Below are 5808 nucleotides of genomic sequence, written 5' to 3' on the forward strand. Positions count from 1 at the left end.
AAAAACCATCAGAATCACATTTCAATGTCGGAGTTAGGGTAGACATGGCGTAAGTAATGTCAGATGTCGAGACAATTTCGAGCCAAAATCTTGGGGTTGAGTCGGCCAGTAACTTCGCGGTAGATTTATAGAATCATCTCACCGGCGAAATTCGAAATGAAAAATTTTGCAAAAAGCTCCACAGTAACTGGTAGAGATTTCGAACATTGACCGTTAAAGCACATGCAAGTCGGAATATTACAACTGCCACGCTTAGAACGTACGAAATTCCAAAAAGCTTTTGGGCTGTCTTTTATCAAGAACATTAAACTGTTTCGCATAATTAAGGTATTGCTCTTTGAGATGAGTATTGTGTATATTTGCATTATGGCGCTTGTAGCATTTATTTCTTTTATTTTTTAGAGTGACAGAGTAGCAGGGTAATTTATGAGGCTTGGAGGGTAAAGTAGTCAGTTGCTCAGAGAAGACCTCACACATAGTGCAAAGAAAGGTTTCATAAGAAGCCTTAACATCTTTTGAATTGAGGATATCACACCAATTTACGTCGTTTATAGCCAGGTTTAAGACGTCGTAATCTGCATCACGAAATGTGTAGGAAATCCTATTATTTTTCCTTAAGGGAAGGTTATCAAAAAGAGAGTTTAGATATCAAATTTTCGTCTACAAACCCAAGATCTAATAATTTAGATAACTTATTGAATATGTAATTAATTTGTGTAAGATTAAGGCTAAAAAGACTATCAATAAAGTTTATTTCATGCGAACGAGTAACGTTGGTTGGGGTAAGGCACCCTGAGTTTTGAAAGCATGCCCAGTTAATGCCAGGGAGATTAAGGTCGCCAAGAACACAAAGATTACAATTTCCATTACTTTCATAGATGTGTGTGATATTCTTAATGTGATAGTTATATAACTCTTCTGAGCTATTAGGTGGGACATATGATACACAGATAAACAAAGAGCCGAACGAGCCAACAACACGCGCACATAATTGGTCAATTAACGTATCGTGGTTGAGCAATTAAAAAAATGACGACCTTAAGCTACGCCTTAAAGCAATGAGTGGCCAGTTTTCTCAGAATCTTGGTCTTTCCTATAAGTCTGGAAGTTGAAAAAATCGAAAGGGTCGCACAATGATATCAGACGGCCACACGTTTGGATTTAAGATGTTGTTGTAGAAGGAAGATGTCACACCAGTCTTAAAGTTCACGCTCCGAAGACTCTCAAGTGGTGTTCATTTTTAACTAATTTGTAGCACGTGAGGTGTGTTCTATTGATCTTTGCATGTTTAGATACATACGCAATAAGGTTTTCCTCAGATACAGTCGGTTTAAAGGAAGAAATGTGCAACCAATTCTTCTTAATGACCACATCAAGATCTGTATTATCATTACGCCCATGAACAATGTGTATGCGTTTGGGCCTATTTAAATTTAGAGCAACAGCCCAATCGTCACCATCTTCATTAGCGGCCGCAATAGCATCATCCGATTTATCAGCACTTCGTTTATGTATGTATGTTGCCATGTGTAACATATATACCACTTGTAGTTGACATTGAACTAACATCATCCGGCTTGACAGATGAAGATTTAACAGCAGCAGAATTATGAGAATCATCGGTGTTGATTTTCGCAACAGCACCAACAGCAGACCTAACAGAGCGATTTCCATTAGATTGCACAGAATTAGCACCAGCAGCGACAGCGGCAGCGTGGCTCATATCGAGCAAAGATGTATTAGCAGTAGGAATGTTCGATATCGTATCGATTATCGAGTGTGATAATCGATTTTTTAATCGATATTCCCAATTCGATATATCGAAGACATCGATACTTTACCCGCAATATCTTCATTTAAGTTGAAATTTAAATTTCACCTTCAAAAAAGTGTATGAGAAAATACTAAAGTAGGTTTAACCAGCAGCTTGTGTGATTTATTTAGCTCTTAAGTTTGACAAACCGCTTGCATGGTGTATACGGCTCTTAACTCGTTGCCTCCGTTAGACTTATTTATTTATTTATTTGGTCTACAGAAAAATGTTTTCTTACAGACAAATGAGAATAAAAAATTTAGATATTTAAATATGTGTGATATATTACAGAGTAGACTAATTATACATATTGATTTTGAATAATAATAATAATATAAAGTAGCAGGTTTGGTAGCTGGCGAGGCCTAGTCTCAAGTATACTTTTGTGTGCGGCCGTCGGAAAGCTCTAGTTTCCACTCCGCGCTATGGACAAGCTATTGACCATGGTCGAAAAAGCCGAGATTCCGATATATGTTCCCGAAGGCATTACTTTGTATGTGTGGCAGGCGGAAAGCTCCAGTTTCCGCTCCGCGCTGTGGATAAGCTGTTGATCAAGGTTTCCGATCCATGTTCACGAAGTCATTACTATAAATGTGTGGCAGATGGAAAGCTCTAGTTTCCACTCCCCGCTGTGGACAAGCTGAGCTGTTGATCATGGTCGGAAAGCCCGAGTATCCGATCCATGCTCGTATTGTCTTACGCGGTCGCGAAAATATACTAAGGGCCGGTTGCTCAAAGCCTGGTTGACACTAATCCCTGGTTAAACATCGTTATCGACGTTACCGACACCGTGTTATATGCATGGAGTCGAAAACGTCGATAACGATGTTAACCGATGATTAGTGTTAATCAGGCTTTGAGCAACCGGAGCTAAGCCGATTACAATCGTACCAAGCAGTCATAAATATTGTGTAATTTATAGTTCCCGGTTAAAGATATTAATTTATTCAGTTACAAAAAAGCGATTCAGATATGTCGAAGCAATCATAATGATTGTTAAAATCTTGGCATAAACACATAAGCATCAAGCATTTCAAAGTTTAATTTACAAATGCTCAACACAACCGTGGCGCAGTCGGGAAAGTGTGCGAGTCAATCACGTTTACCTCATAAACTGAACAGAAATACAGTTCACCAGCTGAACGAATAAGGTGCAATGTAATGGCGCATTTACATGGTATGAAGCCATATGAACTGTTGATACGCTAAAATAGAGGGACTACATGTTCTAATGAGGAATTCAATGATAACGAGTGGGATGCATATAATAAATTTTTTCATATGAAAAGTTATGGGGAGACACTGTAAACATACTGTTGTGATACTGTTAAGCATATGAAATTATAGCAAGTTGAATTTTCATACATCATCCCATAAAAAGTTTAACAGATGCAGAGATACCAAGGGGGGTTTTTCCCATTTTGATGCCTTTTTAATATAAAAACCCACCGAAAAGGAGGAAAGCGGCAACTCCGCCATTCACATTCATGTCAAAAGTATGAATTTTAAAAATTAAAAACAATAAACAAACAAATTCAAAACAAAGAAATTCTTTGTACTAGAATTTTTTAAATTGAAGCCACTCACGTTTAGTGGACAATAAAAATACGAAGAACTGTGATAACAAACTTACAACAAGACATTACAGAACATTTTAATGAGCTTTATATCACGTTTAAGTAAAAATAAGCCTATATTTTCCAAGCTGGCAAAGAAATGAAAATTTTTATTTTTGGTTGTTTACACAAAGACTTGCCAAATATACATATAATTCAAAATTATAGAAGGCATGTATACTTCTCCCTTTCATTTTTTCATACAGTTTATGCTTCTTTCTGGCTTTTACAAAAATGCAGGGATACCGCACTTATTTCGGTACAATATGATCGTAATGTGTTTTCAATTCGAAATCAAACAAAAACATCCCACGAAAATGTTTGCGATTTTAGAACCATTAGTGAATATTTGCAAACTACTGCAAATAATAGACTGCCATATCTTACAAAGTTCAGAGTATTAACGAAACAAACCAGCATTTTATGGCTTCATGTTTCCTTCAAACCGCATTGCTATTTTTTCGAACTTTTCCTTTTGTTTAGCGCTGTAACCTATTAAGTTATATCTTTCAATTTATACATGTGAACTATTTTCAATGAGCATTTTTTCATTTGCTCCAGAATTTTGGGTACATTTTCTTATAGTACCTCTCATTCTTTTTTATATTACATATATACACTCCGAAGTTCGGGATAGTATTTTGAATATACCAGCAATATATGTAAAAGTAGTGGCGGCTGCTGTAGAGCATTACGCAGAGCCTGAGTTCAAGCCCAGCTTTTCTAATAGTGATTGCCCCTCTGTTGGTAATAGTAAACCTCCGAGTGTATTCTGTCATGGAAACAACTTCTCATTAAAATACAATTGCCGTTCAGAGTCGGCGTAAAACTGTCGTTTACTTTGTGTGACAAAATCACGCACGCCGCATATCGGAGGAGAAGCTAGGCCAAACACTAACATATTGTTCAAGCGATATACATATTCGTCGTTTAAAGTACAAAAGCGCGAATCGTGGTCTGCAAAACCTCGGAAGTGAAATTTGTGCCAAAAAAGATATTTGGTCATCGGAAGCTCCTGACATCAAGCCCTTAGCCATTTATAATAAAATATCGATATAATAAAATATCGACTTAGACATAAGGAGAGAAGATTATTAAGTTTAAAAGAGAGAACCGTTTTAAATTGGGACCAGTTTCACTCTCTCCTATAAAATTTAGGCAACCTCCCATACGAGGTTTTGCATTTCCTTGATGCGCGGTTTTGTGCTTTAAACGAAGATATGTAGAAGTATTGCATACATATTTTGGTGCCTTTTCAAGTATAAAATCCACTGAGAAACGGAAGAAAACGGCATCCCTATAATTTCAAGTTATGCCAAACGTTTCGTAAACAAGCAATTCTGAACAAAAAACTGTTTTTCCACAAAGATGTTTAAATGGAAGCATTACAAATATGGAAAAATAGCAATCCACAAGGCTTTATTGGCAGTAGGTCCTTTTTAAAGCACATTTAACAAAAAAATAAGGTTCTAGTTTCGAAGCTAGCACAAAATAAATTTTTTTTATTTGTTGTTTACAAAAAAATATTGTCTGGTATACAAGTCAAAATTGTTAAATATATATCGCTTTCATTCATTTCTTCATAGAGTTGGTGCTTCTTTTATAGGAAAATTCATACGGCTTATAAACAGATTCATACCATGTAAATGCACCATAAGGACTTACTTGTTATTTATTCAAAATCTCAAGTAAGGTTTTCTTAATGGTAAAAAGTGAGTCGGAGGTGTCAAAATAATCGTAATGCTTATTAAAGTCCTGGCATAGGCAACGAAAACCGTCATGAATTGCAAAATTTGTTCTACAAATAGTTAGCTTAATGGGCATGTAATGTCTAGAAGGTCTAGAAGGAATAAAAAACGTGATCCGGTTCAATAGAAAGGGACTATTGACCAACCCGTTCAAGATCTTAATCATGAGCAAGACCCCGAGCATGTCTCTGCGGCTGTGAAGCGTTGGCAAATTTATGAGTTTCAAGCGGCAAATTGTTTAATGCGAATAATAATAATTGATTATGTACCCACTCGAGTCTGTCAGAACGCGTTTGATATCTAGGGTTCCATACGACGGACCCGTATTCTAAGATCGGTCTGACTAGGTATGTGAAGAGAGCTTTCGTGACATAAGGATCTCTGAATTCTTGATCTTGATTTTGCGATGCCAAGGTCTTTATTCCAGTCACGCATTGAGTCTTATTACTTAGCAAATTAACCTTCTTCTTCTTCTTCTTATTTGGCGCTGTAACCGCCTAAGCGATTTTGGCCGAGTCCAAAACAGCACGCCAGTCATTTCTCTTCTGTGCTAACTGACGCCAATTGAAAATGCCAAGTGAAGCCAAGTCCTTCTCCACCTGGTCTTTCCAACGCAGAGGAGGCCTTCCTC

This window comes from Rhagoletis pomonella, unplaced genomic scaffold (genome assembly GCF_013731165.1).
Source record: "Rhagoletis pomonella isolate Grant_MI unplaced genomic scaffold, Rhpom_1.0 Rhpom_scaffold_00014, whole genome shotgun sequence".
Classification (NCBI taxonomy): Eukaryota; Metazoa; Arthropoda; class Insecta; order Diptera; family Tephritidae; genus Rhagoletis; species Rhagoletis pomonella.